The sequence below is a fragment of the Aethina tumida genome, chromosome 2 (genome assembly GCF_024364675.1).
Source record: "Aethina tumida isolate Nest 87 chromosome 2, icAetTumi1.1, whole genome shotgun sequence".
NCBI lineage: Eukaryota > Metazoa > Arthropoda > Insecta > Coleoptera > Nitidulidae > Aethina > Aethina tumida.
This window is the reverse complement of record NC_065436.1, coordinates 32,493,752-32,510,404: the sequence shown is the minus strand read 5'-3', so window position 1 is coordinate 32,510,404 and position 16,653 is coordinate 32,493,752.

The following is a 16,653-nucleotide window of genomic DNA, read 5'->3' as shown; positions in this document are numbered from 1 at the left end:
AAAGTACTATACAATGTGTTCTTTTATATTTAGTAATGTTATTTTATAATTTATAAGTTAAATTATTTTTTAATTAAATTTAATTCGATTTTTATGGATGTACGGTGTATAGAATTTCAAAATGATAATATATACCAAATTTAAATTGGATCAAAGATTACGAAAATTGGGATCATATATTTTAGAAACACTTTAGAAATTAAAGCGGACACTTATTTCAAAATATAAAATTTCTAAACCAAATAAAATAACTTCGATAAAATTTACAAGTGTAGATAAACCCCCAGAATAAATAATTGATAGAAAATTAAAAAAGATGGCATTTCCTTGATTTTCCCAGAGCAATTCGTGGCCTAAGTACACCATCAATAAGACATTTAGCGGGTAAGTGCCTGTTAAGTATGCGACCCGGGTGGAAGGAAATGATCGGGGGGCATAAATAAGGGGTGGCGAGGACGACGCAACCTGTAAAATGCAGAGAGGTTTCAGATCCTGACTTATTGCCACGTTTCTGGTGATTAATTCCATCCTATTACACCTTATTGCTTTGGATAATTGAACTCTTTGTCTCCATCGTTATAACCGCTTTCGTGTCTTAATAAGAACCAAGGTGAACTAAATAACTGATTTACTAATTTCTAGTTCATTTTAAACTGAATTATTCCCGGTGCGTTAATTTCAACCACGCCATTTGAATACAAATTTTTCGATTTTCACGTGGAACAAATGATAAACGTATCATCTCGTAGAGAGTAATTAAATTCCCCTTCGGAGATAATGATTTAGAACAGCGCAGGGGTAAGTTTGAAAAAAACCTAAATTTAATTAAACACAAAAATGCTTTCGGACCCTTTAAGCGTGAGGTATGCAGGTGTAGCTGAATTAAAGCGGCTGTGATGGACTCATCAGGAATTTTCAGTGCTTTCAAAATAATTTATTAATTTGGAGGACATTTTACTCTTACGTTGACTGTAAAAATTGTGTTTTATTCGTATAAAATAAAAGTGAAGCAGCAGCAAAAGTTACTTAAGGCAAAACATGTTCAATTAATAGTACTAGTTAACACTTTTATATCCCACTATGATTTTCTTATAAATTTTGGCCCATTAAACCTGAAAATCCCACTTAATATTATTTTTATATAAGCATTTTTAAACAATGTTTTTTTTTTCAATTTCCGGCGTTATTTCAATATGTTTTATGTTAACTCGAGATCTAATTGACTGACTTGGTTAAACAGGAATTCAAATTAAAGACAAATGAACATTCTACAACTTTTATTCATATTGTTTTGAGTTTTTCAGATGCCAGAGATATAACTTTATTTGGAGTAAAAATTGATTGAAAAATTCACATATTCACCCATTAAGAATTTTCAGTGCTTTCAATATAATTTATTAATTTGGAGGACATTTACTCTCACGTTGGCTTTAAAAAGTATTTTATTCACATAAAATAAAAATGAAGCAGCAGCAAAACTTACTTAGGAAAAACGGTTAATAACAATTGTTAACACTTTTATATCCCATTATAATTTTTCTATCAACTTTGGAATGAATTTTTGAATGTGTTTATTTTTCAATTTCCGGTGTTGCCGTGACATTTTTTAGTATATATAGTTTTGAGATTCAAATTTATTAAAGTCTGTTATTCGAATAAAAATTGATGCTGAAAATTCACATATCGTGTTTGAAATCACAAAGTTAAGTCCACTTTGATTTCTTTTACGTGATGATGACACTTTTACGAGTAAAATAAGCTACTAAAAGTGAAAATCAAACGACAAATTACGAATGAATTTTACAGTGATATACCAAAATTTAGCTTTTACAATTATTACGTTGTATCTCCTTTTTAATGAAACAATTGAAATTAAACCTACTTTTGGTATAATCAGTCAATCAATTGTCATTAATTATATGATAACAAACAAACAAATAAAAACATTCTGGAGGCCAGGTAGTAAAAATCAGTGACACAAATTTACTATTGTCTATCTCTGAAAAACTTGATACTGATTTATTGGTATTCAGCACACCAGAATTAAAATAAAAAAGTAAAAGACTCTTTGTATATTTCAAGAGTTGACGTGTGCAAACCAACGTTATTTACAATTTATTCACAGAATGGATATTAAATGACTGAGAAATGATTAAATGGGAATTTAAACAAATGATAGTTTCACAGTAATTTACTTTTGAAATCGAAAAATGGCAAAAACCAGTTTTCGCTGACTCTTTCGGAGTTTTCTCATTTACTACTTCGAAATGCATTTCGCCGTGACACAAGTAATAAAGAATAGTTTGCCTGCAGTCACACACACTTTGAGTTTATTTCCATTTATTCGCATTGCACTTCGAATGTCGTTCCCGATATCATCAATGCAAATTGCTAATTTCTTTGACGATAAATAAGAAAAGTGGATTTTAATTATTGAATGTGCGCAAGAATCTAATTGATTTTAGGCATTAGACATCCGATTTAATAAACTTTAATTGACTATTAACATTTTATGTATAAAAATTGTTTATTGCGTGGCTTCGAGCCATTTCAAATTGTGAAATATGTAATAAATAATCGATATCCTACTTTGGCGTCCATAAACTTAATAATTTTTCATTAATTTTTGTCCCTTTTAATGATTTATCATCATCTCCTTCATTAATATTCGAGCTAAAATAAAATATTTTTAATTTAAAAATTACCTTTGATATTCGAAGTATAAATTAATATTGCTTTTATGTTTTTTTAATTGATTTTCTCTTTTAATTGATAAAATTGATGTTTGATTTTTGAGTCCAATTATAGTGGAAACATGGTTCCATCAAAATTACAATACTAAATTTCACCCAGTGAAATACAACATAATATATTTATAGCGTTCTGGATGGCTTTTGTCTACTTACATATTATTACATTTTCAACAGTACTCTAGATAACTTAATATATTTTTTCTTTGCCACATTGAAATTCAATTCAACTAATGTGGAATGCAAATAAGTTCGACATAATTAAATTTGGTTTTCCATTTGCTTTCCCTCCCAAAAAACTGTACTTCCAACAAATTTATAAGATGATCTCAAACGTCTTAAACTATAAAAACTGCGTCTTGAAAATCGAGAATTTTACAACCTATTAAATCATAATTTTATGCTGAATCTAGTAGAAGCGATTTTACAACGTCTCTATCCATGTGTTCATAAAACTTGCGTACATTGTCATCCTGCAACAAAGTACGAATGCGCAGAACAGACGAATCGTGCACACATTAGCCTGGATCGCGATGTATTTTATCCGAAATAATCGAATTGCGACCGAAGGTGTGCCGGATGCCTTTCTCTTAAACGGCCTCTGCAGTTTCTGCCATAGCCGCGAATATTTACCAGTGTTTTGACCTTTTCTTGTACCGTTTCGCAATTAATTTACCGACGAGTGTCTTACAAACACACCGCAGCTTCTTCGCATTCTTCGTGCAATAAAGTGGTTATTGGCATTTCGAGGGTATGCTATTAGATGCAGCGCCCCCCAAAAATTGACGGTTATGCGACACGACGACACTTGATGGCCTGGAGAGTCTTAATGCAACCGAAACTGCGTACAATCCCCCCACTTTGATATCCGGCCCGTCGTGCCTAAGCAAAGGGGGATGTTGCGAATTCAATATGTTGACCGTAGAGTCGAACACCATCTGTGTACCACCCAACGTATACGGTTTTACCCTGAGAGCCTCGTAATAACTTAATTGACCCATTAAAGCACTTTCTGAGGTTAGCACGTGTTAAAAAATCCAATTTTTCGACTGGAACCAGTATTTTTTTAGACACAATTATCCGGCAATCGGCGCCTTTTAGAACTGATTAATGATGGACATTAGCGGAATACAAATGCGCAACGTGTTAACGAAACAAAGAAGGGACAAGACTCGGGCTGCTGCGGTCCGGATCGTCCGTGAAATACATTACGGGAATAATGGCGCAATAAAGGAGCAAACGTGAAAATGCAAGTCACTTGAGAAATGAAAAGGAAACGACTATCTAACCCCGTCTTGGGAGCTCGAAAAGAGAAAAAAGGATCCAGATTCGGTGCCGTTCTCGTTTCGGCCAAAACCCAAGCGATACAGAGATTGACTTCCACTTTTGTTTGTAAACAAGTTGAATGACTTCTTTTTCGTCGGCTTCCTACTCGAATTGGAACACGTACTTTATTATTTTTATTTAATTAACTATCCGTGTGAATAAATCGGTTTGATAGAAGCATTCCGTAGCGGTGCGGCATAAATATAGTACATAAAAACAACCTTATCAGGTAAAGTAACATATCTCTTTCGGGTTGGGGGAAGTATGTGCAGTTTAATAGGTTTAAGGTAGTTTAAAACTGTAAAAAGTCGGTATGCTGACCCCAGCATCTCTGTTATCTGCGAAACAGTTTATTGCCAAATAAGATCATAAAACAGGCTATTTGACCGATAATGCTCTTGCTTTAACCTCACAATACACGTCTCTCTACGGACCATATAAAAGAACAGACAAAGAAGATACATCCATCAATTTAAGAGATGCAATTCTTAAACTATGGGCACTATTTATTTTTAAGATATAATGTTACGTTTTCCAATAGATGGTGGTTTAAACTTACAGATTTCTTCTAATGTTGATAAAATGGATGGCAAACATTTATGCGTCTCTTGATACCTCTATTAATTTTAAATGAAATATTGGTGTAAAGTTTAATAAATTGCAAACCGCATTCCAATTAATATATTATAATGTTAAACGCTGAAAGTGCAGATAAACACTAAAGTATGTAATATTGCACTATTAATTATAAATAAAATGTTTAAACGGTACAACGAACAGTTTGTTTTTTAAATGTATTGCTTTTGTATCATAAACATTATTTCACTACCAGAAATTTCAATAAATTGTAGTGGAGAACGTTTGTAGTTTTGCCACTCTGCTTTATTGGGCTTTTTATTTAATTGGCAATTTAATTCAAATTAAAATCTTAAGATTTGTTTTAACGGTTGGTATCTTATACTATGAGTACCATTTATTTTTAAGATATAATGTTATTCGTTCCAATAGATGGTGCTTTAATTTATAGATTTCTTCCTATGTTGATAAAATAGATCGCAAATATTTATGCGTCTCTTGATAAGGCTATTAATTATAAATAGAATATTGGTGTAAACTTTAATAAATTGCAAACCGCATTCCAATTAATTTATTATAATGCTAAACGCTGAAGGTGCAGATTAACCGTGAAGTAATATTAAAATATGTAATATTGTACTATTAATTATGAATAAAATGTATAAAGGATACAACGAACAGTGTGCTGTTTAAATTTATTGCTATTATGTTATAAACGTTATTTAACTACCAGAAATTACAATAAATTTTAGTGGCGAACGTTTGTAACTTTGCCACTCAGCTTTATTGGGCATATTATTTAATTGGCAATTTAATCATAGTTTAAATAGTGAAAATGAACTGAAAAACATCCGCGAAATTAATATGGATTTATCAATTAATTTTATAATTGTTTTAATGAACAGTGCAGTGCTTTAACCTTGACCGTTCCTGTGTTAAAAATGTTTCCTTTTCAACGGCTGTCTTCTTAAATTATTGGCATATTTATTACATATTAAGATATAATTTCTAATAGATGACGGTTTAAATTTGTAGGTTCTTTCTAATGTTGATAAAACAGATTGTACATATTTATGTGTCTCTTGATACCACTATTAGATTTAAATAAAATATTGAAGTAAAATTTTATAAATTGCAAACTGCATTCCAATTAATTTTTGATGATGTTAAACGCTGAAACTACAGATAAACCATGAAGTAACACTAAAATATGTAATATTGCGCTGTTAATTATGAATAAAATGAATCAACGGTACAATGAATAGTTTGTTTTTAAATTTATTGCTTTTGTATTATAAACATTATTTTATCACCAGAAATTACAATAAATTTTAGTGGTGAACGTTTGTAACTTTGCCACCCTGCTTTATTGGACTTATTATTTAATTGGCAATTTAATTATAGTTTAAATGGTCAAAATTAATTGAAAAACATCTGCAAAATTAAAATAGACTTATTAATTAATTTTATTAATAATTTTAACGACTAATGCACTGCTTTAACTTTGACGGTTGGTGTGTTAAAAGAGTTCCCCTTATCAACGGTCACATCTTCATAAACTATGGGCACTATTTATTTTTAAGATTTACTGTTACTCGTTCCAGTAGATGGCGCTTTAAATATATAAGTTTCTTCTAATGTTGATAAAAGAGATCGCAAATAATTTTGCGTCCCTTGATCCAGCCATTAATTTTGAATAAAATATTCGTGTATAGTTTAATAAATTGTAGACCAGAGTCCAATTAATTTATGATAATGTTAAACGCTGAATGTGTGGATAAACCGTAAAGTAACACTAATATTGCACTATTGATCATGAATAAAATGTATAATACTCGTAATACTAATGGCGAACGTTCGTAACTTTGCTACTTTGTTTTATTGGGCTTGTTATTTAATTGGCAATTTAATTATAGTTTAAATAGTGAATCCAAATTCATGATTAGTTTTAATGAACAACGCGGTACTTTAACCTTGACCGTTGTTGTGTTAAAAAAGTTCCCTTATCAACGGCCACATCTAATTTTCTCCGCAGGGCCAATTAGAAGTAACATGTATTGAAAACATTTGTATGCGGTGTAACAGTAAATCCTTTGGAGGCTCCATCAAACGCGGACATAAAGGGCGGCAGCGAAAGGAAAATAAAAGGAGGAGGAAAGGAAAAAAAACGACGAATAAAGTTAAGCTTTTTCTAAGTTCATTTATTTTCTGAATCAGCGACCGGAAGATCGTTCACATTTGAGATCTGGCGGCGTTCGGCGGGTCAAAGTAGTTTTCCTCTTTTCCCCCGGTTAATCTCGTGTTGCAGCCGATTCCAGATTGAAATTGCATCAGATAACGGCCTACCGAAATTCGCTTCTCGTGTTTGCCTGTTTGCCCGGCCGCCGTTCCTGCACACAAAACGGTTTGTACACACTGGTTCCTCATCCACTGATCAGCACGATATGAGCGGTCCGACTTCTCCCTGTGGCCGCGTGGATGCCCGTTGTTTTCTGGACCGATACACATTGTGCGAACGTCATAATTGTTTTCAGCTATTCTCCTTTAAATTAGATTACGGATGGGAGGTTACCAATTCGTTAACAACACTATTATTAATTATTACATGCAGGAACTTCCAGCAGAAGAGATATGTTATCACGTCAGCAAATACAATTAATTCCGGTTCAATTACTAAAACACTCAACACTATTTGTATATTCAAATCGGTTTGTGAGACTACGTTTGCATTTTTGATTGCTTTAATTAATGGAATTGAGTTTGTTCAATGCGAAAAATGCCACGGACACAAAGCTTTTGTTAAAACTTACTATTAGTGAGCATTTGCATAAAAATGAAGACTAATAATGAAATTTTATGCAAACTCAAAAAGAACGGGGATACTTGATTTCAATTTTAAAGGGACAAAAATCCAACTTTATTTACATTTTAATTACACGTTTTTTTCTGTTTAAATTATTTGAATACATGGATTTTGATTAAATTATAAATCCAATACCAGGAATTTAATTAAAATGTTTCACAACACCATTAATTCTCTGTAATTTGTAGAAGTTGATGCATAAATATGTTTCTGAAATGCGGAGTCTAAATATAAATATGTTGAATATCATTAATATTTAACTGTTTTACTAGTTATTACTAAATAATTTTAATTAAATTAATTAATTAATTATACTCCTTTTTGTACACAAACAACTACAACAACATCTTCCATGTTAAGACTGGTCATACCGAGGAGGCTTCTCTTTAGGGAGATCCAGGCAAAACTCAACTTTGTAAACTTGAAAGAATTTAAAAAGATGTATTGAGAATAAGGGCATCAGGTGCTTTATAATGATATGACCCGAATGAATCTTAACAGGGAGGTTGGTGAAGTTGTGAAGTAAATAATTTGAGTTTCCTATTGGCAAAATCCATATCACGTCTTTACTTGATCGCACAGAAAATATTTACTTACATTTCTTGTAGAAAATACAATAAATGTAACTTATAATTTTTTCATAACTCTTATCGTTAAGAAGATATCGAGATATTGAAGAATTTAACAAAAAATTCTTTTTTACGTGTGTGGCGCCAAAAGCTTCACTTTGAAGCACAGTGGCAGATGGCGTGCATCCTCGACGCAGTAAGCGTCTTGCGTCGCGCGCCACTAGGGCTTAAAGCCACGCCGCGTCCCTTTTTCCCCGAACTCCCTAAAACGACGGTCGCATTTTTTTTTTTCTCTCGCAATTTGTTGTGTATAATTGTTATTAGGCTCAATAAAGAGTCCACTTGTGAGTTACTCGTGATTTATTTACTAGTTCGCCCTTTCCCTTTTACCTCATCGAGGGAAATTCGTGAAACAGTAAACGTCTAAATTGTGTTAGTCGTAGACAAATAAATATTATTATATGCGCAATATCTATATATCTTTGTAGAAAATTAAATACTCAATGTGTACTGATTTTAATACTTCTCCAATAAATATTTTAATTTATTCATTTAAGTCATGAATTTTGAGATATTTCATCTACTTCAGAAATAATATAATAAATAAAGTTTTTTTTTATTTAAGAAATATAATTAAATATATCAATAGTAAAGAAAAAAAAGTAAATAAAACTCAGCTGTTGATTATTGGGTACATAGTTACCATATATACAGAAGACACAACTCAGGCTCTCCAAAAACTATATGTACAATGTAAAAATATGAGAAAACATAGAAATAAAAAAAAGGAGATGGCGCTAGTATGACAAATTATGAATAACAGAACTACCAACATTTGAAACTAAATACTCAAATCTTCCAAACAAAAAATATTCAAATATAAATTTTGTGAAAAAAAAAATACATTTACGTTTTAAATAAATCCATTGAAAAATATTAAATCACGATACTATATTGTGGTAAGAGCAAAATTACGAAAAGAAAATATTATTAAAAAATTGATTAGAAAAAAATATATTTCCAAACAAAAGATACGACATAACTGTTATTCTAAAAAATAAACTCAAATTTTTATGAATATTTGCAAAATTTATGATTTGAATGAATCACTTTAGAATATTTATTAAAAAACTATTAAAATCGGCACTAATTGGAATTCGAATGCGAATATCTCTTAAATTGTTAGAGTAATCTACTAACCGCAACAGAAATATTAAAAGAATGGAATGTAAGAAAAAATGGAAAACTAAGACGAGGAGGACTTTCCTATTAAAAACAGTCAGTTTTTTTTGGCTCATCTTATTTGTGATATTAGTTTTATTAGTGGTTTAAAAGTGATGCAATTTTGTTTAACTTATGCAGGAGATTACATTGTTTATCAAAACTTGTCAATTTTTTTAAAAAATGTACATTTAAATATAAAATAAAATCACTTCCGATCATCAAAAAGCAAATTTACTAGATTTTTTCCAATCAGAAATTTTTTCGCACTGTATAACTAATAAATTTACAAAGCCAACCGTAACAAGTTTAGTAAATACATTTTATTAAAGTTTAATAGTGCATTACCATATATTTTATGCTATTTCGCTGTTTCAGCTTTTACATTATCATAAATAAAACCAAATGCAGCGGCCATATTTTGTTAAAGTTAGCACCAATTCATTATCACAAAATTCAACAATACTTTAATTTTTTAGTAGGTTACGTGCCGTATCAAAATTATTGGGCATTACGTTATCAAACTTCACATAAAAATGTTCATATTGAGTTTATTTTCAGTTTGACAGATTTACTATTGTTATTTTTTAAACGACTGGAATATTTTCATCTCGGTGTCAAAGGAAGACAAACCATCCATTAATTTAAAAAGTTCCATAAAATATTCAAAGAAACGTTACAGACAGTGATATATTTTTCTAGACGTTAATACGCATTATCATTTACAATGGTTATGTCATACTAAACGACATACAATTAGGATTACAAAGTATGTTTTTAGTGGACGTTTATATCACTGCTAAAGTATTTCTATTCAAATTCAAATGGTGGATAATTAAACTAAAGTGCCGCACTTGGACGAGATGTTAAGAAAAAAACCGTGATATACATGACCTTAGTGTTTCCAGGTGTAATTGTTTCTTGTAAACAAGGTCGAATAATGTAAAAGATGGTCATTATCGAAGTTTTTTGTTCTCGAGAATTACGAGCTGGGAAGTACGCACACACACACACAAGTTCCGGATTTTTTAAACATTCAAAATACGATATCTATGAACAAAAGTTTCGTAGGAAAGAGGTAAATTAAATAAAGTTTCTTAACCTGGATTTTAAAAGTTTTCACCGGGGTGGGTAATAATTTATGATCGTCTTGCTCACGTACTTTAAGGAGTTGTAAATAATACATTAAAAATGAAATTATACACGTTACGTGAAGCTCATGAGGGGAGGTGAAACTCTTAATGATTATTAAGATTAACGTTCCTCCGCTTGTATAAAAATAATTTGGTGCCCGAGGTATGATCTTATTTGACACAACAAAAAACTGTACATCTTGTCCAAAATTTAAGTGCTTTCAGATGCATGTTTGGCAATAAAAAACACCAATAAATTTAAATTTAAAGCTCATTTCAACCATAAAAACTTGAGCATTTTATGAGCCAGTTTGAATGGGTCCTAAACCATGAGAACAGGGTGTTTCAAAATATTTAAACGTAAAATATAAAGCTAAATATATTCGCTCATGTTACAAGTATACAGAGGTGGCCAAAGAAATTTCATAAAAGGATTTAAATAAAATTAAAATTTGCTCAGTATTATATTCAATATAAAATGCAATAGGAAAACAAAACAAAAAACTTTTATTTACAGACAAATTGGATGAATCAGTAAACGAAATCCTTTCTTGTCTTCTAGGCAAATAAAAAATAGATTGAGTCATAGAATATCAGTGTGGCTAGCAGAAGAATCTTGCAAGTCTTGCAAGGATGAATTTTCAGTAAAGAATCCATTGATGTAAAAAATATTCAACCAAGATTAAAATTTATACAAAAATATGTTATATATTTTCCAGAATTTTTCAGAAGGTACATTAGTCGTCCTCCAAAGAATAGTTCGGACCTATATACATCATAAAACATTACAGAAAATTATTGAAAAAATATTTTCAAATATTGATATAACTTGAAATATGTAAAGGAAGCATTTGCTAACTATAATTTATCAGTTACATTAATTTTTATGGATGATAATGATACAAAGTAACTTTTTACTTTATGGTTCTTTATTACTCTCTGTGAATTTAAATCGCTTATTTTAATTATTTAATCATTTATCAAAGTGAAACTGTGAGAAAACTTAATATTTAAAGTTATCAAGACCCAGAGTAATACAATGAGATGGTTAAGAGTTTACGGCTAATCGTTTCCCGTATTGAAGAAACTGACCTGAACTGAAATTTGAAATAAAATCATTAAGTGAATAATTAGAATGTCAAAAAACAATCCAGTTTTATCGTCAATTGAAATTAGAGCCAACTTGGAAGAGATGGGACGTGCTGAAATAGTTTTCCAAATTATGAAATAAAATACCGAAGCAATAGTTTAAAAAGTGTTATGAGGACTTCGCTCCATCAGAAACTACAATAAAACGTTGGGTAGCTAATTTCAAACATGGTCGTAGAACACCCATGATACAGAACGCAGTGGACGTTCAAATGAGGCAGTAACACCAGAAAACATCAACAAAAATTCACAAAATCGTTTTGAATGATCGAAAAGTGAAGTTGAGTGAGTTAGCTGACATCGTAGAGACATCAAAAGAACGTGTTGGCTTTATATTCCCGAGTTTGCTTACTGTTGATCAAAAACAAGAACGTTTTGATGATTCTGAGAAGTGTTTGGCCATGTTTCAACGTAACAAACTGGAATTTTTGCGTCGATATGTGACAATAGAAGAAACATGGATTCATCATTTCACTCTGGAATCAAAACTATCATCTGAGTGGACAGCAACTGGTAAACCTCGTCCAAAGTGCCCGAAAGCACAACAATCGGCTGGAAAGGTTATGGCATCGGTATTTTGGGATCTGCGTGGTATAATATTCATCAAGTATCTTGAGAAGGGCAATACCATCAACATATGACAAAGAAAAAAATTTTGTTTCATCAAGACAAGTCAATTAAAACAATCCACATCCATCGTATTCGCCAGTTTTGGCCCCCAGCGATTACTTGCTGTTAGCAGACTTATTTTGAGGCAAAAGATAAATCGTTCTACAAAAGTGGTATTGAAATGTTAGAATGGCATTGGAATGATTGCGTTGCTCTTGATGGAAATTACGTTGATGAATAAAGCTAATTTTGAACAAAAAAAAAAACGTGTGTTCTTTGTTAGGCCGGGGACTTTTCAGCCCATGTGTTATATATGTATATAATAATAATGCTTGAATTAAATTTAATTAAGTAAATTCATTACACAGAGGATGTGCAATACTTTTACAACTGAGTTTATTTGTGGGCATTTAATTAGAGGTGTTAACAATAAATAGTAATGTCAGTAACCACTGTACCACATAAAAAAATCTAGAGAGAATGGAACTATAAATAACATCACACACACAGACTTGACCTTGTTTAGTGCATTTTTCCCTTAAACACCTTAAAGTATTCGAATTTTTTTCCTCGTGACATGCAGCCCCACAAATCATAAGGCGTGGGGTGTTCCCGGCACACAATGAATCTTGTCGCGGCGTTCATTTAATTTTTTATCACCCGAAGATATGTTTATACACTTGTTCCAACATCGCGTTACAAACGTGAAATTTACCATGCCATATTGTATCCACGGTCTGAAATCTATTGCCCGTGATAATTGGGTCAGTTAGATGAGGCAAACAACCTACGTGTTTTCTTGTATAATACGAAGGACGTTCGGTCTGCATATATACAACGCAGAAATATATTTCCTATGAGTAAAGCCGTGCATGTCTTGCATTTAAATGTTGAATTTTCTCCGGGCCGTACAGAAATATTGGCGTGTAAATCATATTTATTGCGATATTTTCTTTGCCGCAGGTAATATTTTCGACGTGCAACGAACAAAACTGTTACGGATGCGTCGTACGTCTTCAAAAACCGCGGAAATCTATGAGCGGCACCGAGAATTGAAAATGATTTATTTTATTCTTCTGGCAACAAGTCCACATACTTTCTATCTTTTCTCTTTACGCTGCGGTACTAAAATTTCTTTGTATTGAAGATTGGATTGTGTATCTACAGTAGTTACTATCATTATTGTAGCAACTTCTTAAAATGTATTTATATTTAACCCCAAACTCTTATTAACTCTATTTAATGCGAACTATTAAAATAATATTAATTTACTATTGTTTTAAACAATATTATAAAAGCTACTATATTCTTATGCTATAAAATGGCACATATATTTTTCTGAATTGAGCTGGACATAAGGTTGAAACATTAATTTTTAATGAAATTTGTATTATTTAATTTAACATTCACACTTTGCATAATATCCATTTTATTTTATAATTTTGGCTCTCTTGCTATGATGAGTTAATTTAAATTTGTAAAAATTTTATGTCGAATTTGGTTTATAAACGTGATACCTCAAGTTCATGTCTGGAGATTTGTACGGGCAAGACAAAACATCGATCGTTTTCATGTAGAAACACATTTATTAAAAGCATCATTTCTTCAATACACAATAACATATCACACCAATAATAATTGATTATTATTACTATTTTCTGAAAGCGGGAAAAATAAACGTAAATAATCTCCTTATATATTTATTTAAAAATGTTTTTATTTACAATTTTTTTCAAAAAATCTTAAAAAACATTGTTTTTCAAAAAAATTAAAAATTTGATATTTATAAAAAATAAAATTTGAACTTAATATGGGGTTTTTCCATCTCTACTACGAATAATAGCCTTATATCTTCTATTCATACTCAAATTCTGAGTTGGAATTTCATTTTGGTCCAAATTCTCCCAGATTTCGAGTAGAGGGCGCTCCACATCCTCTAAATTATTTGGACGGTGGTCTCTTAAACTTCTCCCAAGAATGTCCCAGATGGGGTTAAGGTCTGAATTGCGAGCTGGTCAGACCATAGCATTAATCCCAATGTCAGCAAGATAATTTCAGACAACATGGGCTGTATGTGGTCGTTCATTATTCAGCCTTATTAAAAAATTTGGACCTATAAAAGGGGCATGTAGTACGACAAGTTCTTCTAGAATGTACAAAATGTAACGTTTAGCATTAAGGTTCCCATTATTTGTCACCACTAAGTTGGTAGGTGTTGTTAAAGAAATGCCTCTCCACACCATAATTGAAACCCCACCAAATAAGGTTAAGTTACATTGAGCATATCTTTCATTTGACCAACAAAATTACTTGCAAATTTACAGGAGGTGCATTAATTTCTTGGTACAGTGCATAAAAGCAAATTGTTGCTTAATATTTTCCTGTACATAAATTACTTCAAGGGACCAAAAGAATTATATCATTCCCATAGCATAATTAAACCGCCACCATGTTTCAGTGTGGGAATAACTTTTTGTGTAATTTTGACCTTGTAGGATGCAGAACAATAATTTTTTTATAAATTAAATTTTGGTCCAGTGTGTGTCAAAATTGGACTTTCTCATTTTCAGTAGAAACCAAGATTTTTCTTGTAGTTCTGAGGTTAAACGAAGCCCCATTCACTAATCATCTTCTCACAGTTCTCATTCGAATTATCCAGTTCACGTTTTTCGAACATTTTTTTCATAGCCACTACTTGGTCAGTTTCTCTAATTTTTTTAATAATAGGAAAACGATTGACTTATTTAGATGTCTCTTATTGTTTCTTTAGGTCTTGGTAAGGCTGCATTACAGTGAACGAAAAAGATATATGTAATTAATAAAAAAGTACATCAAATCAATGGACGTCAACATTAATTTTCAGCAGATAACAGCTGTAATCAATACAATTGACTGACAACAATACTGACTGACTTTTCGTACAAACCTTTTTTCAGTGTATATTTTTTCTTACAGTTTCATTTTGACCAATGATTAAAAAATTATAATAATCAAGTCCCTCAGTAAATAATCGCTTTAAATTCATAGAGAGGATGAAAGTCCATAAAGTAAAAAGCTGTTATAATTTAATCTATTGAAAAATAAAGAATTTTTTTAAAGAATAAAATTAATTTGAGTAGTTGCATAGTACACAACCATAAACATAGGTACTGGCATCCAATTTAAGTACTACACCTCAATTTTTTAAAAATTTTCATAATTTTGGCCATTATTGTATGTCAGGAATTTTATCGTACAGAAGGACACTTTGCAACGCAACGCAGAAAAATTACAACTGACTCATCATGTAACCGATTTTTAGACATTATCTACCACTCAAATCATGGTGTTGCAACATTAAATTGGGCGTAAACAACCGTTGTAACCAAAAATTATTTGTTATCCATCGCACGTTTTTTTTATTATATCATCTGGCTACGACTAACAGAGACATTGATGAAATCTCACAATAATCCTTTTATAAAAGATTTGTTAATTCCATCAGTAAATGCTCACGTTTGTTTCGCAACGTGTTTATTAATTGGTCGTGCACTTGCTTCCAATGGGTTGGGCCACTTCAATTAAAACACTTGTACGTGCACTAACAATGTGCGTAATCCTTGCGATGTGAAATTGCCAAATCCGCAATTTGTAGTTAATGAGCGGGATCATTAAAAATGTCAAAAATAAAATAAGACGATTCGTGGGTGTATTAAAAATTTATTTAATAACTAATTGTCTGCAACAAACCCGTTGGATTGTTGCTTTGCAGATGTGCAATAATCCGTAAGTGGCATTCCTAACGTTCTTGTCAAGTACTTACCTTGAGCCGATAATAAGGATAGATAAATTATAAGCGGGCTGTAAACACATTTATTTATTTTCTTTAAAAAAGCCAACATTGCCCAACACATAGGAGATGTAATTAAAATTAAAAGCCGCGAGAGCAGCAAATTAAATTATATGCCCGGTCCGTATTTCATCGTCCAGGTTACAAAATGAAGTGAGAGATTTGATCTATGCTGATAAGACGTAAGTGGTACATTAAAAGAGTCTGTAATTATCACCGTTCAATTTAGTATCCTTTTAAAGAAAATTTATATTGGTTGTTGAGCATATCTTGCCGTTGAATTAATATTCTGTCATTCCGTATCTTCAATATAATTTGCCCTGTATACAATTATCATTTGATATATTCTACATGTGTACAAGGCGATTTCGTTAGTTTTAATTATTTGTGATTGGGGTCTGTTGTGTTAAGCCACAACGGGTTTTCAGTCACTCGAACCGGCATGGAAATCCTGTAATCAGAAAATATGATGAGAATCGTGTGTTTTCTATTTGCAGATAATGAAAAGTACGTTAGATTTATAATGCAATAGAGATACTCGTTTGTGGTTGGTCGAAATTTAATTACCGGGACAAAATAAAACGGGATTTTGGGATTCTGTAAATCTAAAATTGGGTTAACGTATTTT